This window comes from Lissotriton helveticus, chromosome 1_2, assembly GCF_964261635.1.
Source record: "Lissotriton helveticus chromosome 1_2, aLisHel1.1, whole genome shotgun sequence".
Lineage (NCBI taxonomy): Eukaryota > Metazoa > Chordata > Amphibia > Caudata > Salamandridae > Lissotriton > Lissotriton helveticus.
Window position 1 is genome coordinate 376,321,494 of NC_136058.1, and position 27,500 is coordinate 376,348,993.

At 49.2% G+C, this 27,500-nt stretch overlaps 33 non-coding genes across 33 annotated transcripts; 11 read left to right on the plus strand and 22 right to left on the minus strand.

Annotated features, from left to right (window-relative positions):
- The first annotated feature begins 91 nt into the window (after positions 1–91).
- Positions 92–162, plus strand: TRNAG-GCC (transfer RNA glycine (anticodon GCC)). Its single transcript has one exon. It is a non-coding gene; the product is annotated as a tRNA-Gly (tRNA).
- Positions 163–233: 71 nt separating this feature from the next.
- TRNAW-CCA (transfer RNA tryptophan (anticodon CCA)) lies at positions 234–305 on the minus strand. Its single transcript has one exon. It is a non-coding gene; the product is annotated as a tRNA-Trp (tRNA).
- Positions 306–1,931: 1,626 nt separating this feature from the next.
- On the minus strand, positions 1,932–2,003 carry TRNAW-CCA (transfer RNA tryptophan (anticodon CCA)). The gene has a single exon. It is a non-coding gene; the product is annotated as a tRNA-Trp (tRNA).
- Positions 2,004–2,251: 248 nt separating this feature from the next.
- On the minus strand, positions 2,252–2,325 carry TRNAN-GUU (transfer RNA asparagine (anticodon GUU)). Its single transcript has one exon. It is a non-coding gene; the product is annotated as a tRNA-Asn (tRNA).
- A 207-nt stretch (positions 2,326–2,532) lies between these two features.
- On the plus strand, positions 2,533–2,603 carry TRNAG-GCC (transfer RNA glycine (anticodon GCC)). The gene has a single exon. It is a non-coding gene; the product is annotated as a tRNA-Gly (tRNA).
- A 71-nt stretch (positions 2,604–2,674) lies between these two features.
- Positions 2,675–2,746, minus strand: TRNAW-CCA (transfer RNA tryptophan (anticodon CCA)). Its single transcript has one exon. It is a non-coding gene; the product is annotated as a tRNA-Trp (tRNA).
- Positions 2,747–4,660: 1,914 nt separating this feature from the next.
- TRNAN-GUU (transfer RNA asparagine (anticodon GUU)) lies at positions 4,661–4,734 on the minus strand. The gene has a single exon. It is a non-coding gene; the product is annotated as a tRNA-Asn (tRNA).
- A 207-nt stretch (positions 4,735–4,941) lies between these two features.
- Positions 4,942–5,012, plus strand: TRNAG-GCC (transfer RNA glycine (anticodon GCC)). The gene has a single exon. It is a non-coding gene; the product is annotated as a tRNA-Gly (tRNA).
- A 71-nt stretch (positions 5,013–5,083) lies between these two features.
- On the minus strand, positions 5,084–5,155 carry TRNAW-CCA (transfer RNA tryptophan (anticodon CCA)). Its single transcript has one exon. It is a non-coding gene; the product is annotated as a tRNA-Trp (tRNA).
- Positions 5,156–7,069: 1,914 nt separating this feature from the next.
- On the minus strand, positions 7,070–7,143 carry TRNAN-GUU (transfer RNA asparagine (anticodon GUU)). The gene has a single exon. It is a non-coding gene; the product is annotated as a tRNA-Asn (tRNA).
- A 207-nt stretch (positions 7,144–7,350) lies between these two features.
- On the plus strand, positions 7,351–7,421 carry TRNAG-GCC (transfer RNA glycine (anticodon GCC)). The gene has a single exon. It is a non-coding gene; the product is annotated as a tRNA-Gly (tRNA).
- A 71-nt stretch (positions 7,422–7,492) lies between these two features.
- On the minus strand, positions 7,493–7,564 carry TRNAW-CCA (transfer RNA tryptophan (anticodon CCA)). Its single transcript has one exon. It is a non-coding gene; the product is annotated as a tRNA-Trp (tRNA).
- A 1,930-nt stretch (positions 7,565–9,494) lies between these two features.
- Positions 9,495–9,568, minus strand: TRNAN-GUU (transfer RNA asparagine (anticodon GUU)). The gene has a single exon. It is a non-coding gene; the product is annotated as a tRNA-Asn (tRNA).
- A 207-nt stretch (positions 9,569–9,775) lies between these two features.
- TRNAG-GCC (transfer RNA glycine (anticodon GCC)) lies at positions 9,776–9,846 on the plus strand. Its single transcript has one exon. It is a non-coding gene; the product is annotated as a tRNA-Gly (tRNA).
- A 71-nt stretch (positions 9,847–9,917) lies between these two features.
- Positions 9,918–9,989, minus strand: TRNAW-CCA (transfer RNA tryptophan (anticodon CCA)). The gene has a single exon. It is a non-coding gene; the product is annotated as a tRNA-Trp (tRNA).
- A 1,930-nt stretch (positions 9,990–11,919) lies between these two features.
- TRNAN-GUU (transfer RNA asparagine (anticodon GUU)) lies at positions 11,920–11,993 on the minus strand. The gene has a single exon. It is a non-coding gene; the product is annotated as a tRNA-Asn (tRNA).
- A 207-nt stretch (positions 11,994–12,200) lies between these two features.
- TRNAG-GCC (transfer RNA glycine (anticodon GCC)) lies at positions 12,201–12,271 on the plus strand. The gene has a single exon. It is a non-coding gene; the product is annotated as a tRNA-Gly (tRNA).
- A 71-nt stretch (positions 12,272–12,342) lies between these two features.
- On the minus strand, positions 12,343–12,414 carry TRNAW-CCA (transfer RNA tryptophan (anticodon CCA)). The gene has a single exon. It is a non-coding gene; the product is annotated as a tRNA-Trp (tRNA).
- A 1,610-nt stretch (positions 12,415–14,024) lies between these two features.
- TRNAW-CCA (transfer RNA tryptophan (anticodon CCA)) lies at positions 14,025–14,096 on the minus strand. The gene has a single exon. It is a non-coding gene; the product is annotated as a tRNA-Trp (tRNA).
- Positions 14,097–14,344: 248 nt separating this feature from the next.
- TRNAN-GUU (transfer RNA asparagine (anticodon GUU)) lies at positions 14,345–14,418 on the minus strand. The gene has a single exon. It is a non-coding gene; the product is annotated as a tRNA-Asn (tRNA).
- A 207-nt stretch (positions 14,419–14,625) lies between these two features.
- On the plus strand, positions 14,626–14,696 carry TRNAG-GCC (transfer RNA glycine (anticodon GCC)). Its single transcript has one exon. It is a non-coding gene; the product is annotated as a tRNA-Gly (tRNA).
- Positions 14,697–16,437: 1,741 nt separating this feature from the next.
- On the minus strand, positions 16,438–16,509 carry TRNAW-CCA (transfer RNA tryptophan (anticodon CCA)). Its single transcript has one exon. It is a non-coding gene; the product is annotated as a tRNA-Trp (tRNA).
- A 248-nt stretch (positions 16,510–16,757) lies between these two features.
- On the minus strand, positions 16,758–16,831 carry TRNAN-GUU (transfer RNA asparagine (anticodon GUU)). The gene has a single exon. It is a non-coding gene; the product is annotated as a tRNA-Asn (tRNA).
- Positions 16,832–17,038: 207 nt separating this feature from the next.
- Positions 17,039–17,109, plus strand: TRNAG-GCC (transfer RNA glycine (anticodon GCC)). The gene has a single exon. It is a non-coding gene; the product is annotated as a tRNA-Gly (tRNA).
- Positions 17,110–17,180: 71 nt separating this feature from the next.
- TRNAW-CCA (transfer RNA tryptophan (anticodon CCA)) lies at positions 17,181–17,252 on the minus strand. Its single transcript has one exon. It is a non-coding gene; the product is annotated as a tRNA-Trp (tRNA).
- Positions 17,253–19,182: 1,930 nt separating this feature from the next.
- Positions 19,183–19,256, minus strand: TRNAN-GUU (transfer RNA asparagine (anticodon GUU)). The gene has a single exon. It is a non-coding gene; the product is annotated as a tRNA-Asn (tRNA).
- A 207-nt stretch (positions 19,257–19,463) lies between these two features.
- Positions 19,464–19,534, plus strand: TRNAG-GCC (transfer RNA glycine (anticodon GCC)). The gene has a single exon. It is a non-coding gene; the product is annotated as a tRNA-Gly (tRNA).
- Positions 19,535–19,605: 71 nt separating this feature from the next.
- TRNAW-CCA (transfer RNA tryptophan (anticodon CCA)) lies at positions 19,606–19,677 on the minus strand. Its single transcript has one exon. It is a non-coding gene; the product is annotated as a tRNA-Trp (tRNA).
- Positions 19,678–21,302: 1,625 nt separating this feature from the next.
- On the minus strand, positions 21,303–21,374 carry TRNAW-CCA (transfer RNA tryptophan (anticodon CCA)). The gene has a single exon. It is a non-coding gene; the product is annotated as a tRNA-Trp (tRNA).
- A 529-nt stretch (positions 21,375–21,903) lies between these two features.
- Positions 21,904–21,974, plus strand: TRNAG-GCC (transfer RNA glycine (anticodon GCC)). The gene has a single exon. It is a non-coding gene; the product is annotated as a tRNA-Gly (tRNA).
- A 1,741-nt stretch (positions 21,975–23,715) lies between these two features.
- TRNAW-CCA (transfer RNA tryptophan (anticodon CCA)) lies at positions 23,716–23,787 on the minus strand. Its single transcript has one exon. It is a non-coding gene; the product is annotated as a tRNA-Trp (tRNA).
- Positions 23,788–24,035: 248 nt separating this feature from the next.
- TRNAN-GUU (transfer RNA asparagine (anticodon GUU)) lies at positions 24,036–24,109 on the minus strand. Its single transcript has one exon. It is a non-coding gene; the product is annotated as a tRNA-Asn (tRNA).
- Positions 24,110–24,316: 207 nt separating this feature from the next.
- TRNAG-GCC (transfer RNA glycine (anticodon GCC)) lies at positions 24,317–24,387 on the plus strand. The gene has a single exon. It is a non-coding gene; the product is annotated as a tRNA-Gly (tRNA).
- Positions 24,388–27,500: the final 3,113 nt, after the last annotated feature.

The window sequence follows — 27,500 nt, forward strand, 5'->3', positions numbered from 1 at the left end:
TGCGCACACTTTGTTCATATGTGTACAATTTAAGTGTGTGCACCTGATCACTGTCTTGGACAGAGCTATGCCTGTGAACTCCCCATGTGAAGCATTGGTGGTTCAGTGGTAGAATTCTCGCCTGCCACGCGGGAGGCCTGGGTTCGATTCCCGGCCAATGCAAGGCTGCGTTCCTTTGACTTTGTTTTCGAAAGGAAATATATGAACTCAGTGGGGAATAAAATGGTAAGCAGTGACCCCGACGTGATTTGACCACGCAACCTTCTGATCTGGAGTCAGACGCGCTACCGTTGCGCCACAAGGTCCTTACACTTACAGCCTTCAAGCCAGATCAACAAATGCTGATGGCCTTTTGACTTATTTTCCCCTCCTCATATGCCTACAGTTGTATTACAGGGCTAGGCCTTTTGTTTTCTATCCTAATTATGAAATTGACTGCAGGTGCAGAGAGAACGCAGAGGATTGAAATGTTCAGATAAAGGGTCTTAAGCAGGAGAGAGCAGAGGTACGTATCTGTGTTTCATTAAAGTGTTTCATGCCGGCAAAAAGGATACTTCCCTGGGTGGGCTTGAACCACCAACCTTTCTGTTAACAACCGAACGCGCTAACCATTTGCACCACAGAGGTTAATAACTGTAGCACAGTTCCTGAGACTCAATATATATCTTGATAATTGTGTGCCTGCCTGGAGCTTGTGTTATATAATGCGTCTTTATGCCATACAGCATTTCTCATTTGCTTAGTGTCTTGTTATTGTTGGACGTAATGATGAATAGACTACTGTCTAATGGTCTTAGAGCCAGTATTACTACCGGTCCCAGTGTATGAGACACATACATGACTTTTCTGTTGCCTGCTTAGCATAGCTCCCTGCTCCTCTGTAGGTGTGCTACCAGCCAGTAAGGCGTGTGCCTTGCCCATCAGATGTGTTATGTTAGACTTGACTTCTCTGTGAGCAAAGTCTCCCTCCCATAGCAGGTGCTTTCTCTGAACTCTTGACTTGTAAGACTGCTGGGAAAGGCCCTCCCTAGCCCCTCACTCAGATAGATACATTTACCTTCAGAGCTCCGCTTTGGAGAAAGAGATTGGGGAGAGAGCAAATAGGGGAAGGCCCATGGTGCACACTTTATTTTACATAAAAGCTGGGGCTTGTGGGAGGACAGGGACAAGAGGGTTCTCAGGGAAAGAAATCCCAGGAGTATTGATGGCTAGGACCTGAAACACAACAATCCCGGATTGGCAAGGCACAATATGCCTGTGCAACAGGCCTGACCCTAGGCTTCCGGAGTTCTTGGTCACAAAAGGCTCCAGTGATCTAAGCCCGACCAGGGCTGTGCCCGACCAGGGCTGTAGGCCGCGTTGGGAGCGCGTTAGGGACGCGTAAAGGGACGCAGGGCGCAGAACTCTGCCCGTTTCACCCCAGCATTTAGGGGAGGACACAGAATCTGGGAAAGCCAGTGGGAAGGATTTTCCAGGAGGAGAGTTCAGTGAGATAATCTGAAACACAATAGTGCTGGTGATCTGGCGGGTGCATTCTGTGAACCACTTTTGTCGGGAGCAGCCTGCCATCATGCCCTGATAAACACAACTCTAGTCCCAAGCCAGTGACCTCAGCAAATGCAAAGACATTCATAGTTATAGTCTCCTGCATCTGATTCTTGCCATCTTCATGTGAAACGTTGGCGTTATCATGTCTGCTGCGCACACTTTGTTCATATGTGTACAATTTAAGTGTGTGCACCTGATCACTGTCTTGGGCAGAGCTCTGCCTGTGAACAACCCATGTGAAGCATTGGTGGTTCAGTGGTAGAATTCTCGCCTGCCACGCGGGAGGCCCGGGTTCGGTTCCCGGCCAATGCAAGACTGCTTTCTTTTGACTTTGTTTTCGAAAGGAAATATATGACCTCAGTGGGGAATAAAATGGTAAGCAGTGACCCCGACGTGATTTGAACACGCAACCTTCTGATCTGGAGTCAGACGCGCTACCGTTGCGCCACGAGGTCCTTACACTTACAGCTTTCGGAGCCAGATCAACAAATGCTGTGGGCCTTTTGACTTATTTTCCCCTCCTCATATGCCTACAGTTGTATTACAGAGCTTGACCTTTTGTTTTCTATCCTAATTATGAAATTGACTGCAGGTGCCGAGAGAACGCAGAGAATTGAAATATTCAGGGAAAGGGTGTCCAGCAGGAGAGAGCAAAGGTATGTATCTGTTTTCCATTCAAGTGTTTCATTCAGGCAAAATAATACGTCCCTGGGTGGGCTTGAACCACCAACCTTTCGGTTAACAGCCGAACGCGCTAACAGATTGCGCCACAGAGACGAGTGACTACAGCATCTTTCCTTAGACTCAATATATATCTTGATATGTATGTGCCTGCCTGGAGCTTGTCTTATATAAGCCATCATCATGTGAAACTTTGGCGTTGTCATGTCTGCTGCGCACACTTTGTTCATATGTGTACAATTTAAGTGTGTGCACCTGATCACTGTCTTGGACAGAGCTATGCCTGTGAACTCCCCATGTGAAGCATTGGTGGTTCAGTGGTAGAATTCTCGCCTGCCACGCGGGAGGCCCGGGTTCGATTCCCGGCCAATGCAAGGCTGCGTTCCTTTGACTTTGTTTTCGAAAGGAAATATATGAACTCAGTGGGGAATAAAATGGTAAGCAGTGACCCCGACGTGATTTGACCACGCAACCTTCTGATCTGGAGTCAGACGCGCTACCGTTGCGCCACAAGGTCCTTACACTTACAGCCTTCAAGCCAGATCAACAAATGCTTATGGCCTTTTGACTTATTTTCCCCTCCTCATATGCCTACAGTTGTATTACAGGGCTAGGCCTTTTGTTTTCTATCCTAATTATGAAATTGACTGCAGGTGCAGAGAGAACGCAGAGGATTGAAATGTTCAGATAAAGGGTCTTAAGCAGGAGAGAGCAGAGGTACGTATCTGTGTTTCATTAAAGTGTTTCATGCCGGCAAAAAGGATACTTCCCTGGGTGGGCTTGAACCACCAACCTTTCTGTTAACAACCGAACGCGCTAACCATTTGCACCACAGAGGTTAATAACTGTAGCACAGTTCCTGAGACTCAATATATATCTTGATAATTGTGTGCCTGCCTGGAGCTTGTGTTATATAATGCGTCTTTATGCCATACAGCATTTCTCATTTGCTTAGTGTCTTGTTATTGTTGGACGTAATGATGAATAGACTACTGTCTAATGGTCTTAGAGCCAGTATTACTACCGGTCCCAGTGTATGAGACACATACATGACTTTTCTGTTGCCTGCTTAGCATAGCTCCCTGCTCCTCTGTAGGTGTGCTACCAGCCAGTAAGGCGTGTGCCTTGCCCATCAGATGTGTTATGTTAGACTTGACTTCTCTGTGAGCAAAGTCTCCCTCCCATAGCAGGTGCTTTCTCTGAACTCTTGACTTGTAAGACTGCTGGGAAAGGCCCTCCCTAGCCCCTCACTCAGATAGATATATTTACCTTCAGAGCTCAGCTTTGGAGAAAGAGATTGGGGAGAGAGCAAATAGGGGAAGGCCCATGGTGCACACTTTATTTTACATAAAAGCTGGGGCTTGTGGGAGGACAGGGACAAGAGGGTTCTCAGGGAAAGAAATCCCAGGAGTATTGATGGCTAGGCCCTGAAACACAACAATCCCGGATTGGCAAGGCACAATATGCCTGTGCAACAGGCCTGACCCTAGGCTTCCGGAGTTCTTGGTCACAAAAGGCTCCAGTGATCTAAGCCCGACCAGGGCTGTAGGCCGCGTTGGGAGCGCGTTAGGGACGCGTAAAGGGACGCAGGGCGCAGAACTCTGCCCGTTTCACCCCAGCATTTAGGGGAGGACACAGAATCTGGGAAAGCCAGTGGGAAGGATTTTCCAGGAGGAGAGTTCAGTGAGATAATCTGAAACACAATAGTGCTGGTGATCTGGCGGGTGCATTCTGTGAACCACTTTTGTCGGGAGCAGCCTGCCATCATGCCCTGATAAACACAACTCTAGTCCCAAGCCAGTGACCTCAGCAAATGCAAAGACATTCATAGTTATAGTCTCCTGCATCTGATTCTTGCCATCTTCATGTGAAACGTTGGCGTTATCATGTCTGCTGCGCACACTTTGTTCATATGTGTACAATTTAAGTGTGTGCACCTGATCACTGTCTTGGGCAGAGCTCTGCCTGTGAACAACCCATGTGAAGCATTGGTGGTTCAGTGGTAGAATTCTCGCCTGCCACGCGGGAGGCCCGGGTTCGGTTCCCGGCCAATGCAAGACTGCTTTCTTTTGACTTTGTTTTCGAAAGGAAATATATGACCTCAGTGGGGAATAAAATGGTAAGCAGTGACCCCGACGTGATTTGAACACGCAACCTTCTGATCTGGAGTCAGACACGAGGTCCTTACACTTACAGCTTTCGGAGCCAGATCAACAAATGCTGTGGGCCTTTTGACTTATTTTCCCCTCCTCATATGCCTACAGTTGTATTACAGAGCTTGACCTTTTGTTTTCTATCCTAATTATGAAATTGACTGCAGGTGCCGAGAGAACGCAGAGAATTGAAATATTCAGGGAAAGGGTGTCCAGCAGGAGAGAGCAAAGGTATGTATCTGTTTTCCATTCAAGTGTTTCATTCAGGCAAAATAATACGTCCCTGGGTGGGCTTGAACCACCAACCTTTCGGTTAACAGCCGAACGCGCTAACAGATTGCGCCACAGAGACGAGTGACTACAGCATCTTTCCTTAGACTCAATATATATCTTGATATGTATGTGCCTGCCTGGAGCTTGTCTTATATAAGCCATCATCATGTGAAACTTTGGCGTTGTCATGTCTGCTGCGCACACTTTGTTCATATGTGTACAATTTAAGTGTGTGCACCTGATCACTGTCTTGGACAGAGCTATGCCTGTGAACTCCCCATGTGAAGCATTGGTGGTTCAGTGGTAGAATTCTCGCCTGCCACGCGGGAGGCCCGGGTTCGATTCCCGGCCAATGCAAGGCTGCGTTCCTTTGACTTTGTTTTCGAAAGGAAATATATGAACTCAGTGGGGAATAAAATGGTAAGCAGTGACCCCGACGTGATTTGACCACGCAACCTTCTGATCTGGAGTCAGACGCGCTACCGTTGCGCCACAAGGTCCTTACACTTACAGCCTTCAAGCCAGATCAACAAATGCTTATGGCCTTTTGACTTATTTTCCCCTCCTCATATGCCTACAGTTGTATTACAGGGCTAGGCCTTTTGTTTTCTATCCTAATTATGAAATTGACTGCAGGTGCAGAGAGAACGCAGAGGATTGAAATGTTCAGATAAAGGGTCTTAAGCAGGAGAGAGCAGAGGTACGTATCTGTGTTTCATTAAAGTGTTTCATGCCGGCAAAAAGGATACTTCCCTGGGTGGGCTTGAACCACCAACCTTTCTGTTAACAACCGAACGCGCTAACCATTTGCACCACAGAGGTTAATAACTGTAGCACAGTTCCTGAGACTCAATATATATCTTGATAATTGTGTGCCTGCCTGGAGCTTGTGTTATATAATGCGTCTTTATGCCATACAGCATTTCTCATTTGCTTAGTGTCTTGTTATTGTTGGACGTAATGATGAATAGACTACTGTCTAATGGTCTTAGAGCCAGTATTACTACCGGTCCCAGTGTATGAGACACATACATGACTTTTCTGTTGCCTGCTTAGCATAGCTCCCTGCTCCTCTGTAGGTGTGCTACCAGCCAGTAAGGCGTGTGCCTTGCCCATCAGATGTGTTATGTTAGACTTGACTTCTCTGTGAGCAAAGTCTCCCTCCCATAGCAGGTGCTTTCTCTGAACTCTTGACTTGTAAGACTGCTGGGAAAGGCCCTCCCTAGCCCCTCACTCAGATAGATATATTTACCTTCAGAGCTCAGCTTTGGAGAAAGAGATTGGGGAGAGAGCAAATAGGGGAAGGCCCATGGTGCACACTTTATTTTACATAAAAGCTGGGGCTTGTGGGAGGACAGGGACAAGAGGGTTCTCAGGGAAAGAAATCCCAGGAGTATTGATGGCTAGGCCCTGAAACACAACAATCCCGGATTGGCAAGGCACAATATGCCTGTGCAACAGGCCTGACCCTAGGCTTCCGGAGTTCTTGGTCACAAAAGGCTCCAGTGATCTAAGCCCGACCAGGGCTGTAGGCCGCGTTGGGAGCGCGTTAGGGACGCGTAAAGGGACGCAGGGCGCAGAACTCTGCCCGTTTCACCCCAGCATTTAGGGGAGGACACAGAATCTGGGAAAGCCAGTGGGAAGGATTTTCCAGGAGGAGAGTTCAGTGAGATAATCTGAAACACAATAGTGCTGGTGATCTGGCGGGTGCATTCTGTGAACCACTTTTGTCGGGAGCAGCCTGCCATCATGCCCTGATAAACACAACTCTAGTCCCAAGCCAGTGACCTCAGCAAATGCAAAGACATTCATAGTTATAGTCTCCTGCATCTGATTCTTGCCATCTTCATGTGAAACGTTGGCGTTATCATGTCTGCTGCGCACACTTTGTTCATATGTGTACAATTTAAGTGTGTGCACCTGATCACTGTCTTGGGCAGAGCTCTGCCTGTGAACAACCCATGTGAAGCATTGGTGGTTCAGTGGTAGAATTCTCGCCTGCCACGCGGGAGGCCCGGGTTCGGTTCCCGGCCAATGCAAGACTGCTTTCTTTTGACTTTGTTTTCGAAAGGAAATATATGACCTCAGTGGGGAATAAAATGGTAAGCAGTGACCCCGACGTGATTTGAACACGCAACCTTCTGATCTGGAGTCAGACACGAGGTCCTTACACTTACAGCTTTCGGAGCCAGATCAACAAATGCTGTGGGCCTTTTGACTTATTTTCCCCTCCTCATATGCCTACAGTTGTATTACAGAGCTTGACCTTTTGTTTTCTATCCTAATTATGAAATTGACTGCAGGTGCCGAGAGAACGCAGAGAATTGAAATATTCAGGGAAAGGGTGTCCAGCAGGAGAGAGCAAAGGTATGTATCTGTTTTCCATTCAAGTGTTTCATTCAGGCAAAATAATACGTCGCTGGGTGGGCTTGAACCACCAACCTTTCGGTTAACAGCCGAACGCGCTAACAGATTGCGCCACAGAGACGAGTGACTACAGCATCTTTCCTTAGACTCAATATATATCTTGATATGTAAGTGCCTGCCTGGAGCTTGTCTTATATAAGCCATCATCATGTGAAACTTTGGCGTTGTCATGTCTGCTGCGCACACTTTGTTCATATGTGTACAATTTAAGTGTGTGCACCTGATCACTGTCTTGGACAGAGCTATGCCTGTGAACTCCCCATGTGAAGCATTGGTGGTTCAGTGGTAGAATTCTCGCCTGCCACGCGGGAGGCCCGGGTTCGATTCCCGGCCAATGCAAGGCTGCGTTCCTTTGACTTTGTTTTCGAAAGGAAATATATGAACTCAGTGGGGAATAAAATGGTAAGCAGTGACCCCGACGTGATTTGACCACGCAACCTTCTGATCTGGAGTCAGACGCGCTACCGTTGCGCCACAAGGTCCTTACACTTACAGCCTTCAAGCCAGATCAACAAATGCTGATGGCCTTTTGACTTATTTTCCCCTCCTCATATGCCTACAGTTGTATTACAGGGCTAGGCCTTTTGTTTTCTATCCTAATTATGAAATTGACTGCAGGTGCAGAGAGAACGCAGAGGATTGAAATGTTCAGATAAAGGGTCTTAAGCAGGAGAGAGCAGAGGTACGTATCTGTGTTTCATTAAAGTGTTTCATGCCGGCAAAAAGGATACTTCCCTGGGTGGGCTTGAACCACCAACCTTTCTGTTAACAACCGAACGCGCTAACCATTTGCACCACAGAGGTTAATAACTGTAGCACAGTTCCTGAGACTCAATATATATCTTGATAATTGTGTGCCTGCCTGGAGCTTGTGTTATATAATGCGTCTTTATGCCATACAGCATTTCTCATTTGCTTAGTGTCTTGTTATTGTTGGACGTAATGATGAATAGACTACTGTCTAATGGTCTTAGAGCCAGTATTACTACCGGTCCCAGTGTATGAGACACATACATGACTTTTCTGTTGCCTGCTTAGCATAGCTCCCTGCTCCTCTGTAGGTGTGCTACCAGCCAGTAAGGCGTGTGCCTTGCCCATCAGATGTGTTATGTTAGACTTGACTTCTCTGTGAGCAAAGTCTCCCTCCCATAGCAGGTGCTTTCTCTGAACTCTTGACTTGTAAGACTGCTGGGAAAGGCCCTCCCTAGCCCCTCACTCAGATAGATACATTTACCTTCAGAGCTCAGCTTTGGAGAAAGAGATTGGGGAGAGAGCAAATAGGGGAAGGCCCATGGTGCACACTTTATTTTACATAAAAGCTGGGGCTTGTGGGAGGACAGGGACAAGAGGGTTCTCAGGGAAAGAAATCCCAGGAGTATTGATGGCTAGGCCCAGAAACACAACAATCCCGGATTGGCAAGGCACAATATGCCTGTGCAACAGGCCTGACCCTAGGCTTCCGGAGTTCTTGGTCACAAAAGGCTCCAGTGATCTAAGCCCGACCAGGGCTGTGCCCGACCAGGGCTGTAGGCCGCGTTGGGAGCGCGTTAGGGATGCGTAAAGGGACGCAGGGCGCAGAACTCTGCCCGTTTCACCCCAGCATTTAGGGGAGGACACAGAATCTGGGAAAGCCAGTGGGAAGGATTTTCCAGGAGGAGAGTTCAGTGAGATAATCTGAAACACAATAGTGCTGGTGATCTGGCGGGTGCATTCTGTGAACCACTTTTGTCGGGAGCAGCCTGCCATCATGCCCTGATAAACACAACTCTAGTCCCAAGCCAGTGACCTCAGCAAATGCAAAGACATTCATAGTTATAGTCTCCTGCATCTGATTCTTGCCATCTTCATGTGAAACGTTGGCGTTATCATGTCTGCTGCGCACACTTTGTTCATATGTGTACAATTTAAGTGTGTGCACCTGATCACTGTCTTGGGCAGAGCTCTGCCTGTGAACAACCCATGTGAAGCATTGGTGGTTCAGTGGTAGAATTCTCGCCTGCCACGCGGGAGGCCCGGGTTCGGTTCCCGGCCAATGCAAGACTGCTTTCTTTTGACTTTGTTTTCGAAAGGAAATATATGACCTCAGTGGGGAATAAAATGGTAAGCAGTGACCCCGACGTGATTTGAACACGCAACCTTCTGATCTGGAGTCAGACACGAGGTCCTTACACTTACAGCTTTCGGAGCCAGATCAACAAATGCTGTGGGCCTTTTGACTTATTTTCCCCTCCTCATATGCCTACAGTTGTATTACAGAGCTTGACCTTTTGTTTTCTATCCTAATTATGAAATTGACTGCAGGTGCCGAGAGAACGCAGAGAATTGAAATATTCAGGGAAAGGGTGTCCAGCAGGAGAGAGCAAAGGTATGTATCTGTTTTCCATTCAAGTGTTTCATTCAGGCAAAATAATACGTCGCTGGGTGGGCTTGAACCACCAACCTTTCGGTTAACAGCCGAACGCGCTAACAGATTGCGCCACAGAGACGAGTGACTACAGCATCTTTCCTTAGACTCAATATATATCTTGATATGTAAGTGCCTGCCTGGAGCTTGTCTTATATAAGCCATCATCATGTGAAACTTTGGCGTTGTCATGTCTGCTGCGCACACTTTGTTCATATGTGTACAATTTAAGTGTGTGCACCTGATCACTGTCTTGGACAGAGCTATGCCTGTGAACTCCCCATGTGAAGCATTGGTGGTTCAGTGGTAGAATTCTCGCCTGCCACGCGGGAGGCCCGGGTTCGATTCCCGGCCAATGCAAGGCTGCGTTCCTTTGACTTTGTTTTCGAAAGGAAATATATGAACTCAGTGGGGAATAAAATGGTAAGCAGTGACCCCGACGTGATTTGACCACGCAACCTTCTGATCTGGAGTCAGACGCGCTACCGTTGCGCCACAAGGTCCTTACACTTACAGCCTTCAAGCCAGATCAACAAATGCTGATGGCCTTTTGACTTATTTTCCCCTCCTCATATGCCTACAGTTGTATTACAGGGCTAGGCCTTTTGTTTTCTATCCTAATTATGAAATTGACTGCAGGTGCAGAGAGAACGCAGAGGATTGAAATGTTCAGATAAAGGGTCTTAAGCAGGAGAGAGCAGAGGTACGTATCTGTGTTTCATTAAAGTGTTTCATGCCGGCAAAAAGGATACTTCCCTGGGTGGGCTTGAACCACCAACCTTTCTGTTAACAACCGAACGCGCTAACCATTTGCACCACAGAGGTTAATAACTGTAGCACAGTTCCTGAGACTCAATATATATCTTGATAATTGTGTGCCTGCCTGGAGCTTGTGTTATATAATGCGTCTTTATGCCATACAGCATTTCTCATTTGCTTAGTGTCTTGTTATTGTTGGACGTAATGATGAATAGACTACTGTCTAATGGTCTTAGAGCCAGTATTACTACCGGTCCCAGTGTATGAGACACATACATGACTTTTCTGTTGCCTGCTTAGCATAGCTCCCTGCTCCTCTGTAGGTGTGCTACCAGCCAGTAAGGCGTGTGCCTTGCCCATCAGATGTGTTATGTTAGACTTGACTTCTCTGTGAGCAAAGTCTCCCTCCCATAGCAGGTGCTTTCTCTGAACTCTTGACTTGTAAGACTGCTGGGAAAGGCCCTCCCTAGCCCCTCACTCAGATAGATACATTTACCTTCAGAGCTCAGCTTTGGAGAAAGAGATTGGGGAGAGAGCAAATAGGGGAAGGCCCATGGTGCACACTTTATTTTACATAAAAGCTGGGGCTTGTGGGAGGACAGGGACAAGAGGGTTCTCAGGGAAAGAAATCCCAGGAGTATTGATGGCTAGGCCCAGAAACACAACAATCCCGGATTGGCAAGGCACAATATGCCTGTGCAACAGGCCTGACCCTAGGCTTCCGGAGTTCTTGGTCACAAAAGGCTCCAGTGATCTAAGCCCGACCAGGGCTGTGCCCGACCAGGGCTGTAGGCCGCGTTGGGAGCGCGTTAGGGATGCGTAAAGGGACGCAGGGCGCAGAACTCTGCCCGTTTCACCCCAGCATTTAGGGGAGGACACAGAATCTGGGAAAGCCAGTGGGAAGGATTTTCCAGGAGGAGAGTTCAGTGAGATAATCTGAAACACAATAGTGCTGGTGATCTGGCGGGTGCATTCTGTGAACCACTTTTGTCGGGAGCAGCCTGCCATCATGCCCTGATAAACACAACTCTAGTCCCAAGCCAGTGACCTCAGCAAATGCAAAGACATTCATAGTTATAGTCTCCTGCATCTGATTCTTGCCATCTTCATGTGAAACGTTGGCGTTATCATGTCTGCTGCGCACACTTTGTTCATATGTGTACAATTTAAGTGTGTGCACCTGATCACTGTCTTGGGCAGAGCTCTGCCTGTGAACAACCCATGTGAAGCATTGGTGGTTCAGTGGTAGAATTCTCACCTGCCACGCGGGAGGCCCGGGTTCGGTTCCCGGCCAATGCAAGACTGCTTTCTTTTGACTTTGTTTTCGAAAGGAAATATATGACCTCAGTGGGGAATAAAATGGTAAGCAGTGACCCCGACGTGATTTGAACACGCAACCTTCTGATCTGGAGTCAGACACGAGGTCCTTACACTTACAGCTTTCGGAGCCAGATCAACAAATGCTGTGGGCCTTTTGACTTATTTTCCCCTCCTCATATGCCTACAGTTGTATTACAGAGCTTGACCTTTTGTTTTCTATCCTAATTATGAAATTGACTGCAGGTGCCGAGAGAACGCAGAGAATTGAAATATTCAGGGAAAGGGTGTCCAGCAGGAGAGAGCAAAGGTATGTATCTGTTTTCCATTCAAGTGTTTCATTCAGGCAAAATAATACGTCACTGGGTGGGCTTGAACCACCAACCTTTCGGTTAACAGCCGAACACCCTAACCGATTGCGCCACAGAGACGAGTGACTACAGCATCTTTCCTTAGACTCAATATATATCTTGATATGTATGTGGCTGCCTGGAGCTTGTCTTATATAAGCCATCATCATGTCAAAGTTTGGCGTTGTCATGTCTGCTGCGCACACTTTGTTCATATGTGTACAATTTAAGTGTGTGCACCTGATCACTGTCTTGGACAGAGCTATGCCTGTGAACTCCCCATGTGAAGCATTGGTGGTTCAGTGGTAGAATTCTCGCCTGCCACGTGGGAGGCCCGGGTTCGATTCCCGGCCAATGCAAGGCTGCGTTCCTTTGACTTTGTTTTCGAAAGGAAATATATGAACTCAGTGGGGAATAAAATGGTAAGCAGTGACCCCGACGTGATTTGACCACGCAACCTTCTGATCTGGAGTCAGACGCGCTACCGTTGCGCCACAAGGTCCTTACACTTACAGCCTTCAAGCCAGATCAACAAATGCTGATGGCCTTTTGACTTATTTTCCCCTCCTCATATGCCTACAGTTGTAGTACAGGGCTAGGCCTTTTGTTTTCTATCCTAATTATGAAATTGACTGCAGGTGCAGAGAGAACGCAGAGGATTGAAATGTTCAGATAAAGGGTCTTAAGCAGGAGAGAGCAGAGGTACGTATCTGTGTTTCATTAAAGTGTTTCATGCCGGCAAAAAGGATACTTCTCTGGGTGGGCTTGAACCACCAACCTTTCTGTTAACAACCGAACGCGCTAACCATTTGCACCACAGAGGTTAATAACTGTAGCACAGTTCCTGAGACTTATTATATATCTTGATAATTGTGTGCCTGCCTGGAGCTTGTGTTATATAATGCGTCTTTATGCCATACAGCATTTCTCATTTGCTTAGTGTCTTGTTATTGTTGGACGTAATGATGAATAGACTACTGTCTAATGGTCTTAGAGCCAGTATTACTACCGGTCCCAGTGTATGAGATACATACATGACTTTTCTGTTGCCTGCTTAGCATAGCTCCCTGCTCCTCTGTAGGTGTGCTACCAGCCAGTAAGGCGTGTGCCTTGCCCATCAGATGTGTTATGTTAGACTTGACTTCTCTGTGAGCAAAGTCTCCCTCCCATAGCAGGTGCTTTCTCTGAACTCTTGACTTGTAAGACTGCTGGGAAAGGCCCTCCCTAGCCCCTCACTCAGATAGATACATTTACCTTCAGAGCTCAGCTTTGGAGAAAGAGATTGGGGAGAGAGCAAATAGGGGAAGGCCCATGGTGCACACTTTATTTTACATAAAAGCTGGGGCTTGTGGGAGGACAGGGACAAGAGGGTTCTCAGGGAAAGAAATCCCAGGAGTATTGATGGCTAGGCCCTGAAACACAACAATCCCGGATTGGCAAGGCACAATATGCCTGTGCAACAGGCCTGACCCTAGGCTTCCGGAGTTCTTGGTCACAAAAGGCTCCAGTGATCTAAGCCCGACCAGGGCTGTAGGCCGCGTTGGGAGCGCGTTAGGGACGCGTAAAGGGACGCAGGGCGCAGAACTCTGCCCGTTTCACCCCAGCATTTAGGGGAGGACACAGAATCTGGGAAAGCCAGTGGGAAGGATTTTCCAGGAGGAGAGTTCATTGAGATAATCTGAAACACAATAGTGCTGGTGATCTGGCGGGTGCATTCTGTGAACCACTTTTGTCGGGAGCAGCCTGCCATCATGCCCTGATAAACACAACTCTAGTCCCAAGCCAGTGACCTCAGCAAATGCAAAGACATTCATAGTTATAGTCTCCTGCATCTGATTCTTGCCATCTTCATGTGAAACGTTGGCGTTATCATGTCTGCTGCGCACACTTTGTTCATATGTGTACAATTTAAGTGTGTGCACCTGATCACTGTCTTGGGCAGAGCTCTGCCTGTGGACAACCCATGTGAAGCATTGGTGGTTCAGTGGTAGAATTCTCGCCTGCCACGCAGGAGGCCCGGGTTCGATTCCCGGCCAATGCAAGACTGCTTTCTTTTGACTTTGTTTTCGAAAGGAAATATATGACCTCAGTGGGGAATAAAATGGTAAGCAGTGACCCCGACGTGATTTGAACACGCAACCTTCTGATCTGGAGTCAGACGCGCTACCGTTGCGCCACGAGGTCCTTACACTTACAGCTTTCGGAGCCAGATCAACAAATGCTGTGGGCCTTTTGACTTATTTTCCCCTCCTCATATGCCTACAGTTGTATTACAGAGCTTGACCTTTTGTTTTCTATCCTAATTATGAAATTGACTGCAGGTGCCGAGAGAACGCAGAGAATTGAAATATTCAGGGAAAGGGTGTCCAGCAGGAGAGAGCAAAGGTATGTATCTGTTTTCCATTCAAGTGTTTCATGCAGGCAAAATAACACGTCCCTGGGTGGGCTTGAACCACCAACCTTTCGCTTAACAGCCGAACGCGCTAACCGATTGTGCCAAAGAGACGAGTGACTACAGCATCTTTCCTTAGACTCAATATATATCTTGATATGTATGTGCCTGCCTGGAGCTTGTCTTATATAAGCCATCATCATGTGAAACTTTGGCGTTGTCATGTCTGCTGCGCACACTTTGTTCATATGTGTACAATTTAAGTGTGTGCACCTGATCACTGTCTTGGACAGAGCTATGCCTGTGAACTCCCCATGTGAAGCATTGGTGGTTCAGTGGTAGAATTCTCGCCTGCCACGCGGGAGGCCCGGGTTCGATTCCCGGCCAATGCAAGGCTGCGTTCCTTTGACTTTGTTTTCGAAAGGAAATATATGAACTCAGTGGGGAATAAAATGGTAAGCAGTGACCCCGACGTGATTTGACCACGCAACCTTCTGATCTGGAGTCAGACACGCTACCGTTGCGCCACAAGGTCCTTACACTTACAGCCTTCAAGCCAGATCAACAAATGCTGATGGCCTTTTGACTTATTTTCCCCTCCTCATATGCCTACAGTTGTATTACAGGGCTAGGCCTTTTGTTTTCTATCCTAATTATGAAATTGACTGCAGGTGCAGAGAGAACGCAGAGGATTGAAATGTTCAGATAAAGGGTCTTAAGCAGGAGAGAGCAGAGGTACGTATCTGTGTTTCATTAAAGTGTTTCATGCAGGCAAAAAGGATACTTCCCTGGGTGGGCTTGAACCACCAACCTTTCTGTTAACAACCGAACGCGCTAACCATTTGCACCACAGAGGTTAATAACTGTAGCACAGTTCCTGAGACTCAATATATATCTTGATAATTGTGTGCCTGCCTGGAGCTTGTGTTATATAATGCGTCTTTATGCCATACAGCATTTCTCATTTGCTTAGTGTCTTGTTATTGTTGGACGTAATGATGAATAGACTACTGTCTAATGGTCTTAGAGCCAGTATTACTACCGGTCCCAGTGTATGAGACACATACATGACTTTTCTGTTGCCTGCTTAGCATAGCTCCCTGCTCCTCTGTAGGTGTGCTACCAGCCAGTAAGGCGTGTGCCTTGCCCATCAGATGTGTTATGTTAGACTTGACTTCTCTGTGAGCAAAGTCTCCCTCCCATAGCAGGTGCTTTCTCTGAACTCTTGACTTGTAAGACTGCTGGGAAAGGCCCTCCCTAGCCCCTCACTCAGATAGATACATTTACCTTCAGAGCTCAGCTTTGGAGAAAGAGATTGGGGAGAGAGCAAATAGGGGAAGGCCCATGGTGCACACTTTATTTTACATAAAAGCTGGGGCTTGTGGGAGGACAGGGAAAAGAGGGTTCTCAGGGAAAGAAATCCCAGGAGTATTGATGGCTAGGCCCTGAAACACAACAATCCCGGATTGGCAAGGCACAATATGCCTGTGCAACAGGCCTGACCCTAGGCTTCCGGAGTTCTTGGTCACAAAAGGCTCCAGTGATCTAAGCCCGACCAGGGCTGTAGGCCGCGTTGGGAGCGCGTTAGGGACGCAGGGCGCAGAACTCTGCCCGTTTCACCCCAGCATTTAGGGGAGGACACAGAATCTGGGAAAGCCAGTGGGAAGGATTTTCCAGGAGGAGAGTTCAGTGAGATAATCTGAAACACAATAGTGCTGGTGATCTGGCGGGTGCATTCTGTGAACCACTTTTGTCGGGAGCAGCCTGCCATCATGCCCTGATAAACACAACTCTAGTCCCAAGCCAGTGACCTCAGCAAATGCAAAGACATTCATAGTTATAGTCTCCTGCATCTGATTCTTGCCATCTTCATGTGAAACGTTGGCGTTATCATGTCTGCTGCGCACACTTTGTTCATATGTGTACAATTTAAGTGTGTGCACCTGATCACTGTCTTGGGCAGAGCTCTGCCTGTGAACAACCCATGTGAAGCATTGGTGGTTCAGTGGTAGAATTCTCCCCTGCCACGCGGGAGGCCCGGGTTCGATTCCCGGCCAATGCAAGACTGCTTTCTTTTGACTTTGTTTTCGAAAGGAAATATATGACCTCAGTGGGGAATAAAATGGTAAGCAGTGACCCCGACGTGATTTGAACACGCAACCTTCTGATCTGGAGTCAGACGCGCTACCGTTGCGCCACGAGGTCATTACACTTACAGCTTTCGGAGCCAGATCAACAAATGCTGTGGGCCTTTTGACTGATTTTCCCCTCCTCATATGCCTACAGTTGTATTACAGAGCTTGACCTTTTGTTTTCTATCCTAATTATGAAATTGACTGCAGGTGCCGAGAGAACGCAGAGAATTGAAATATTCAGGGAAAGGGTGTCCAGCAGGAGAGAGCAAAGGTATGTATCTGTTTTCCATTCAAGTGTTTCATGCAGGCAAAATAATACGTCCCTGGGTGGGCTTGAACCACCAACCTTTCGGTTAACAGCCGAACGCGCTAACCGATTGCGCCACAGAGACGAGTGACTACAGCATCTTTCCTTAGACTCAATATATATCTTGATATGTAAGTGCCTGCCTGGAGCTTGTCTTATATAAGCCATCATCATGTGAAACTTTGGCGTTGTCATGTCTGCTGCGCACACTTTGTTCATATGTGTACAATTTAAGTGTGTGCACCTGATCACTGTCTTGGACAGAGCTATGCCTGTGAACTCCCCATGTGAAGCATTGGTGGTTCAGTGGTAGAATTCTCGCCTGCCACGTGGGAGGCCCGGGTTCGATTCCCGGCCAATGCAAGGCTGCGTTCCTTTGACTTTGTTTTCGAAAGGAAATATATGAACTCAGTGGGGAATAAAATGGTAAGCAGTGACCCCGACGTGATTTGACCACGCAACCTTCTGATCTGGAGTCAGACGCGCTACCGTTGCGCCACAAGGTCCTTACACTTACAGCCTTCAAGCCAGATCAACAAATGCTGATGGCCTTTTGACTTATTTTCCCCTCCTCATATGCCTACAGTTGTATTACAGGGCTAGGCCTTTTGTTTTCTATCCTAATTATGAAATTGACTGCAGGTGCAGAGAGAACGCAGAGGATTGAAATGTTCAGATAAAGGGTCTTAAGCAGGAGAGAGCAGAGATACGTATCTGTGTTTCATTAAAGTGTTTCATGCCGGCAAAAAGGATACTTTGCTGGGTGGGCTTGAACCACCAACCTTTCTGTTAACAACCGAACGCGCTAACCATTTGCACCACAGAGGTTAATAACTGTAGCACAGTTCCTGAGACTTATTATATATCTTGATAATTGTGTGCCTGCCTGGAGCTTGTGTTATATAATGCGTCTTTATGCCATACAGCATTTCTCATTTGCTTAGTGTCTTGTTATTGTTGGACGTAATGATGAATAGACTACTGTCTAATGGTCTTAGAGCCAGTATTACTACCGGTCCCAGTGTATGAGACACATACATGACTTTTCTGTTGCCTGCTTAGCATAGCTCCCTGCTCCTCTGTAGGTGTGCTACCAGCCAGTAAGGCGTGTGCCTTGCCCATCAGATGTGTTATGTTAGACTTGACTTCTCTGTGAGCAAAGTCTCCCTCCCATAGCAGGTGCTTTCTCTGAACTCTTGACTTGTAAGACTGCTGGGAAAGGCCCTCCCTAGCCCCTCACTCAGATAGATACATTTACCTTCAGAGCTCAGCTTTGGAGAAAGAGATTGGGGAGAGAGCAAATAGGGGAAGGCCCATGGTGCACACTTTATTTTACATAAAAGCTGGGGCTTGTGGGAGGACAGGGACAAGAGGGTTCTCAGGGAAAGAAATCCCAGGAGTATTGATGGCTAGGCCCTGAAACACAACAATCCCGGATTGGCAAGGCACAATATGCCTGTGCAACAGGCCTGACCCTAGGCTTCCGGAGTTCTTGGTCACAAAAGGCTCCAGTGATCTAAGCCCGACCAGGGCTGTGCCCGACCAGGGCTGTAGGCCGCGTTGGGAGCGCGTTAGGGACGCGTAAAGGGACGCAGGGCGCAGAACTCTGCCCGTTTCACCCCAGCATTTTGGGGAGGACACAGAATCTGGGAAAGCCAGTGGGAAGGATTTTCCAGGAGGAGAGTTCAGTGAGATAATCTGAAACACAATAGTGCTGGTGATCTGGCGGGTGCATTCTGTGAACCACTTTTGTCGGGAGCAGCCTGCCATCATGCCCTGATAAACACAACTCTAGTCCCAAGCCAGTGACCTCAGCAAATGCAAAGACATTCATAGTTATAGTCTCCTGCATCTGATTCTTGCCATCTTCATGTGAAACGTTGGCGTTATCATGTCTGCTGCGCACACTTTGTTCATATGTGTACAATTTAAGTGTGTGCACCTGATCACTGTCTTGGGCAGAGCTCTGCCTGTGAACAACCCATGTGAAGCATTGGTGGTTCAGTGGTAGAATTCTCGCCTGCCACGCGGGAGGCCCGGGTTCGGTTCCCGGCCAATGCAAGACTGCTTTCTTTTGACTTTGTTTTCGAAACGAAATATATGACCTCAGTGGGGAATAAAATGGTAAGCAGTGACCCCGACGTGATTTGAACACGCAACCTTCTGATCTGGAGTCAGACACGAGGTCCTTACACTTACAGCTTTCGGAGCCAGATCAACAAATGCTGTGGGCCTTTTGACTTATTTTCCCCTCCTCATATGCCTACAGTTGTATTACAGAGCTTGACCTTTTGTTTTCTATCCTAATTATGAAATTGACTGCAGGTGCCGAGAGAACGCAGAGAATTGAAATATTCAGGGAAAGGGTGTCCAGCAGGAGAGAGCAAAGGTATGTATCTGTTTTCCATTCAAGTGTTTCATTCAGGCAAAATAATACGTCACTGGGTGGGCTTGAACCACCAACCTTTCGGTTAACAGCCGAACACGCTAACCGATTGCGCCACAGAGACGAGTGACTACAGCATCTTTCCTTAGACTCAATATATATCTTGATATGTATGTGGCTGCCTGGAGCTTGTCTTATATAAGCCATCATCATGTCAAAGTTTGGCGTTGTCATGTCTGCTGCGCACACTTTGTTCATATGTGTACAATTTAAGTGTGTGCACCTGATCACTGTCTTGGACAGAGCTATGCCTGTGAACTCCCCATGTGAAGCATTGGTGGTTCAGTGGTAGAATTCTCGCCTGCCACGTGGGAGGCCCGGGTTCGATTCCCGGCCAATGCAAGGCTGCGTTCCTTTGACTTTGTTTTCGAAAGGAAATATATGAACTCAGTGGGGAATAAAATGGTAAGCAGTGACCCCGACGTGATTTGACCACGCAACCTTCTGATCTGGAGTCAGACGCGCTACCGTTGCGCCACAAGGTCCTTACACTTACAGCCTTCAAGCCAGATCAACAAATGCTGATGGCCTTTTGACTTATTTTCCCCTCCTCATATGCCTACAGTTGATTACAGGGCTAGGCCTTTTGTTTTCTATCCTAATTATGAAATTGACTGCAGGTGCAGAGAGAACGCAGAGGATTGAAATGTTCAGATAAAGGGTCTTAAGCAGGAGAGAGCAGAGGTACGTATCTGTGTTTCATTAAAGTGTTTCATGCCGGCAAAAAGGATACTTCCCTGGGTGGGCTTGAACCACCAACCTTTCTGTTAACAACCGAACGCGCTAACCATTTGCACCACAGAGGTTAATAACTGTAGCACAGTTCCTGAGACTTATTATATATCTTGATAATTGTGTGCCTGCCTGGAGCTTGTGTTATATAATGCGTCTTTATGCCATACAGCATTTCTCATTTGCTTAGTGTCTTGTTATTGTTGGACGTAATGATGAATAGACTACTGTCTAATGGTCTTAGAGCCAGTATTACTACCGGTCCCAGTGTATGAGATACATACATGACTTTTCTGTTGCCTGCTTAGCATAGCTCCCTGCTCCTCTGTAGGTGTGCTACCAGCCAGTAAGGCGTGTGCCTTGCCCATCAGATGTGTTATGTTAGACTTGACTTCTCTGTGAGCAAAGTCTCCCTCCCATAGCAGGTGCTTTCTCTGAACTCTTGACTTGTAAGACTGCTGGGAAAGGCCCTCCCTAGCCCCTCACTCAGATAGATACATTTACCTTCAGAGCTCAGCTTTGGAGAAAGAGATTGGGGAGAGAGCAAATAGGGGAAGGCCCATGGTGCACACTTTATTTTACATAAAAGCTGGGGCTTGTGGGAGGACAGGGACAAGAGGGTTCTCAGGGAAAGAAATCCCAGGAGTATTGATGGCTAGGCCCTGAAACACAACAATCCCGGATTGGCAAGGCACAATATGCCTGTGCAACAGGCCTGACCCTAGGCTTCCGGAGTTCTTGGTCACAAAAGGCTCCAGTGATCTAAGCCCGACCAGGGCTGTGCCCGACCAGGGCTGTAGGCCGCGTTGGGAGCGCGTTAGGGACGCGTAAAGGGACGCAGGGCGCAGAACTCTGCCCGTTTCACCCCAGCATTTAGGGGAGGACACAGAATCTGGGAAAGCCAGTGGGAAGGATTTTCCAGGAGGAGAGTTCAGTGAGATAATCTGAAACACAATAGTGCTGGTGATCTGGCGGGTGCATTCTGTGAACCACTTTTGTCGGGAGCAGCCTGCCATCATGCCCTGATAAACACAACTCTAGTCCCAAGCCAATGACCTCAGCAAATGCAAAGACATTCATAGTTATAGTCTCCTGCATCTGATTCTTGCCATCTTCATGTGAAACGTTGGCGTTATCATGTCTGCTGCGCACACTTTGTTCATATGTGTACAATTTAAGTGTGTGCACCTGATCACTGTCTTGGGCAGAGCTCTGCCTGTGGACAACCCATGTGAAGCATTGGTGGTTCAGTGGTAGAATTCTCGCCTGCCACGCAGGAGGCCCGGGTTCGATTCCCGGCCAATGCAAGACTGCTTTCTTTTGACTTTGTTTTCGAAAGGAAATATATGACCTCAGTGGGGAATAAAATGGTAAGCAGTGACCCCGACGTGATTTGAACACGCAACCTTCTGATCTGGAGTCAGACGCGCTACCGTTGCGCCACGAGGTCCTTACACTTGCAGCTTTCGGAGCCAGATCAACAAATGCTGTGGGCCTTTTGACTTATTTTCCCCTCCTCATATGCCTACAGTTGTATTACAGAGCTTGACCTTTTGTTTTCTATCCTAATTATGAAATTGACTGCAGGTGCCGAGAGAACGCAGAGAATTGAAATATTCAGGGAAAGGGTGTCCAGCAGGAGAGAGCAAAGGTATGTATCTGTTTTCCATTCAAGTGTTTCATGAAGGCAAAATAACACATCCCTGGGTGGGCTTGAACCACCAACCTTTCGCTTAACAGCCGAACGCGCTAACCGATTGTGCCAAAGAGACGAGTGACTACAGCATCTTTCCTTAGACTCAATATATATCTTGATATGTATGTGCCTGCCTGGAGCTTGTCTTATATAAGCCATCATCATGTGAAACTTTGGCGTTGTCATGTCTGCTGCGCACACTTTGTTCATATGTGTACAATTTAAGTGTGTGCACCTGATCACTGTCTTGGACAGAGCTATGCCTGTGAACTCCCCATGTGAAGCATTGGTGGTTCAGTGGTAGAATTCTCGCCTGCCACGCGGGAGGCCCGGGTTCGATTCCCGGCCAATGCAAGGCTGCGTTCCTTTGACTTTGTTTTCGAAAGGAAATATATGAACTCAGTGGGGAATAAAATGGTAAGCAGTGACCCCGACGTGATTTGACCACGCAACCTTCTGATCTGGAGTCAGACACGCTACCGTTGCACCACAAGGTCCTTACACTTACAGCCTTCAAGCCAGATCAACAAATGCTGATGGCCTTTTGACTTATTTTCCCCTCCTCATATGCCTACAGTTGTATTACAGGGCTAGGCCTTTTGTTTTCTATCCTAATTATGAAATTGACTGCAGGTGCAGAGAGAACGCAGAGGATTGAAATGTTCAGATAAAGGGTCTTAAGCAGGAGAGAGCAGAGGTACGTATCTGTGTTTCATTAAAGTGTTTCATGCAGGCAAAAAGGATACTTCCCTGGGTGGGCTTGAACCACCAACCTTTCTGTTAACAACCGAACGCGCTAACCATTTGCACCACAGAGGTTAATAACTGTAGCACAGTTCCTGAGACTCAATATATATCTTGATAATTGTGTGCCTGCCTGGAGCTTGTGTTATATAATGCGTCTTTATGCCATACAGCATTTCTCATTTGCTTAGTGTCTTGTTATTGTTGGACGTAATGATGAATAGACTACTGTCTAATGGTCTTAGAGCCAGTATTACTACCGGTCCCAGTGTATGAGACACATACATGACTTTTCTGTTGCCTGCTTAGCATAGCTCCCTGCTCCTCTGTAGGTGTGCTACCAGCCAGTAAGGCGTGTGCCTTGCCCATCAGATGTGTTATGTTAGACTTGACTTCTCTGTGAGCAAAGTCTCCCTCCCATAGCAGGTGCTTTCTCTGAACTCTTGACTTGTAAGACTGCTGGGAAAGGCCCTCCCTAGCCCCTCACTCAGATAGATACATTTACCTTCAGAGCTCAGCTTTGGAGAAAGAGATTGGGGAGAGAGCAAATAGGGGAAGGCCCATGGTGCACACTTTATTTTACATAAAAGCTGGGGCTTGTGGGAGGACAGGGACAAGAGGGTTCTCAGGGAAAGAAATCCCAGGAGTATTGATGGCTAGGCCCTGAAACACAACAATCCCGGATTGGCAAGGCACAATATGCCTGTGCAACAGGCCTGACCCTAGGCTTCCGGAGTTCTTGGTCACAAAAGGCTCCAGTGATCTAAGCCCGACCAGTGCTGTAGGCCGCGTTGGGAGCGCGTTAGGGACGCAGGGCGCAGAACTCTGCCCGTTTCACCCCAGCATTTAGGGGAGGACACAGAATCTGGGAAAGCCAGTGGGAAGGATTTTCCAGGAGGAGAGTTCAGTGAGATAATCTGAAACACAATAGTGCTGGTGATCTGGCGGGTGCATTCTGTGAACCACTTTTGTCGGGAGCAGCCTGCCATCATGCCCTGATAAACACAACTCTAGTCCCAAGCCAGTGACCTCAGCAAATGCAAAGACATTCATAGTTATAGTCTCCTGCATCTGATTCTTGCCATCTTCATGTGAAACGTTGGCGTTATCATGTCTGCTGCGCACACTTTGTTCATATGTGTACAATTTAAGTGTGTGCACCTGATCACTGTCTTGGGCAGAGCTCTGCCTGTGAACAACCCATGTGAAGCATTGGTGGTTCAGTGGTAGAATTCTCCCCTGCCACGCGGGAGGCCCGGGTTCGATTCCCGGCCAATGCAAGACTGCTTTCTTTTGACTTTGTTTTCGAAAGGAAATATATGACCTCAGTGGGGAATAAAATGGTAAGCAGTGACCCCGACGTGATTTGAACACGCAACCTTCTGATCTGGAGTCAGACGCGCTACCGTTGCGCCACAAGGTCATTACACTTACAGCTTTCGGAGCCAGATCAACAAATGCTGTGGGCCTTTTGACTGATTTTCCCCTCCTCATATGCCTACAGTTGTATTACAGAGCTTGACCTTTTGTTTTCTATCCTAATTATGAAATTGACTGCAGGTGCCGAGAGAACGCAGAGAATTGAAATATTCAGGGAAAGGGTGTCCAGCAGGAGAGAGCAAAGGTATGTATCTGTTTTCCATTCAAGTGTTTCATGCAGGCAAAATAATACGTCCCTGGGTGGGCTTGAACCACCAACCTTTCGGTTAACAGCCGAACGCGCTAACCGATTGCGCCACAGAGACGAGTGACTACAGCATCTTTCCTTAGACTCAATATATATCTTGATATGTAAGTGCCTGCCTGGAGCTTGTCTTATATAAGCCATCATCATGTGAAACTTTGGCGTTGTCATGTCTGCTGCGCACACTTTGTTCATATGTGTACAATTTAAGTGTGTGCACCTGATCACTGTCTTGGACAGAGCTATGCCTGTGAACTCCCCATGTGAAGCATTGGTGGTTCAGTGGTAAAATTCTCGCCTGCCACGCGGGAGGCCCGGGTTCGATTCCCGGCCAATGCAAGGTTGCGTTCCTTTGACTTTGTTTTCGAAAGGAAATATATGAACTCAGTGGGGAATAAAATGGTAAGCAGTGACCCCGACATGATTTGACCACGCAACCTTCTGATCTGGAGTCAGACGCGCTACCGTTGTGCCACAAGGTCCTTACACTTACAGCTTTCAAGCCAGATCAACAAATGCTGATGGCCTTTTGACTTATTTTCCCCTCCTCATATGCCTACAGTTGTATTACAGGGCTAGGCCTTTTGTTTTCTATCCTAATTATGAAATTGACTGCAGGTGCAGAGAGAACGCAGAGGATTGAAATGTTCAGATAAAGGGTCTTAAGCAGGAGAGAGCAGAGGTACGTATCTGTGTTTCATTAAAGTGTTTCATGCAGGCAAAAAGGATACTTCCCTGGGTGGGCTTGAACCACCAACCTTTCTGTTAACAACCGAACGCGCTAACCATTTGCACCACAGAGGTTAATAACTGTAGCACAGTTCCTGAGACTCAATATATATCTTGATAATTGTGTGCCTGCCTGGAGCTTGTGTTATATAATGCGTCTTTATGCCATACAGCATTTCTCATTTGCTTAGTGTCTTGTTATTGTTGGACGTAATGATGAATAGACTACTGTCTAATGGTCTTAGAGCAGGGGTGCCCAAACCAGTCCTGGCGGGCCGTATCCATGCCAGATTTTTGGGATATCCCCATCTGGGGATCACGGTTCGATCCCCGGCACCGGCGGCAGATTAGCCCAGCACCACGTGACTCTGGGAAATAGCTGGCGCCGCGGCTAGGGAGGCTGACTCCGGAATCTGGAGATCACGGTTCGATCCCCGGCACCGGCCGCAGATTAGCCCAGCACCAGGTGACTCTGGGAAATAGCTGGCGCCGCGGCTAGGGCGGCTGACTCCGGAATCTGGAGATTTTTTTATTTAAGGTTTTTGTAGAGCGCGTAGTAACCCTCGAGCATCCCAGAGATCAGGGTTCGATCCCCGGCACCGGCCGCAGATTAGCCCAGCACCACGTGACTCTGGGAAATAGCTGGCGCCGCGGCTAGGGCGGCTGACTCCGGAATCTGGGGATCACGGTTCGATCCCCGGCACCAGCGGCAGATTAGCCCAGCACCATGTGACTCTGGGCAATAGCTTGCTTAATCTTCCCAACGGCCCCTAGCGCCTAGAGACCCTTACGGGTGATTGTGCGCCTTACAAATGTGGATTATTATTATTATTATTATTATTTGGGCCGATTCCGATCCGGTTCGTAAAAGCACATCTGCCCGAATCTGTCGGACAACCACGTACGCCCGGGAGAGGACTGCCCGGGACCCGTGGAGCCCGTCCTGGTCACTCTGACCTGCCATCGGCCTGGAGAAGGGAGCGCCGGACGCCCGGGGGGAGGACTGCCCGGGACCCGTGGAGCCCGTCCTGGGCACTCTGACCTGCCGTCTGCCCGGGGAAGGGAGCCCCGGACGCCCGGGGGGAGGACTGTCCGGGACCCATGGAGCCCGTCCTGGGCACTCTGACCTGCCGACGGCCCGGGGAAGGGAGCCCCGGACGCCCGGGGGAGGACTGCCCGGGACCCGTGGAACTCGTCCTGGGCACTCTGACATGCCGCTGACCCGGGGAAGGGAACCCCGGACGCCCGGGAGCCGTGGAGCCCGTCCTGGGCACTCTGACAAGCCGTCGGACCGGGGAAGGGAGCCCCGGACGCCCGGGACCCGTGGAGCCTGTCCTGGGAACTCCGGCATGCCGTTGGCCCAGGGAAGGGAGTCCCAGATACCCGGGACCCGTGGAGCCCGTCATGGGCACTCTGACAAGCCGGTGTCCCGGGGAAGGGAGCCCCGGACGCCCGGGACTCGTGGAGCCCGTCCTGGGCACTCTGGCATGCCGTTGGCCTGGGGAAGGGAGCCCCGGACGCCCGGTGGGGGAGGACTGCCAGGGACCCGTGGAGCCCGTCCTGGGCACTTTGACCTGCTGTTGGCCTGGAGATGGAAGCCCCGGATGCCTGGGGGAGGACTGCCCGGGACCCATGGAGCCCGTCCCGGGTACTTTGCCATGCTGTTGGCCTCCTGGAGATGGGTGCCCCGGACGCCCGGGGGAGGACTGCCCGGGACGTATGGAGCCCGTCCCGGGCACTTTTCCATGCTGTCGGCAGGGATGGAGCCCCGGACGCCCGGGGGACGACTGCCCAAGAGCCATGGAGCCCGTCCTGGGCAATTTGACAAGCCGTTGGCCTGGAGGAAGGAAGCCCCGGGTGGCCTAGGGAGGTGTTACCCAGGCATAGCCCATCTGGTCCCCCTAGCAGAGAACCACCAACCTTGGAGGGGTGTCCGGGCGTACCCTGTCCCTAGTAATCCGGAGGGAAATTACCTGACTTTCTTGCAATCTGTGCACACGAGGTGACAGAGGGGACCCAAGGCGCGAAAGTACCCGACCTCCTGGAGCCCTGGCTGGGATCCGGGAGGCGAATGGCACCTCATCATGACTTCCAGGGCGACCAGATGGCCGAGGCGAGAGGGGCGACGAGATGGCCGGGACCAAAATGACGCCAATCTGCCTGCCCCGGAGCTGCAGGGCTCTGGGGCTGCAGGGTTCCGGGGGCTGCAAAGCTGCAGGTCTCTGGGGCTGCAGGGCTCCGGGGCTTCAGGCCTCCCCGGGCCCTGATGGACCCTCCGTCCCGGGCGCCTCCGACCCCCGGCCGGCTTGCAGGACGGAGGGGGGATTCCCGCACCACTGGGCCCTGCCGGACGGGGCTCAAGCCCCGGGCCCGGTCCCCGGCCCCAGTCCCGGCTTTCCGAACCCTAGGCCGGGCCGGGGAGAGCCTCCCCTGGGCCCCCGGTGGACCCTCCGTCCCGGGCGCCCCGGACCCCCGGCCGGATTGCTGGACGGAGGGGTACCAGCACCCTCGGGGCCTGGCCAGATGGAGTTCAAGCCCCGGGTCCGGTCCCACCTTCCGAACCCTAGCCAGGCTGGGGAGAGCCTCCCCGGGAACCGGTGGAGCCCCGTCCCCAGCGCCCGGACCCACTGGTGGCCTGCGGGACAGGGGGCTCCAGCACCCTCGGGGCCTGGCCAGATGGAGTTCAAGCCCCGGGTCCGGTCCCACCTTCCGAACCCTAGCCA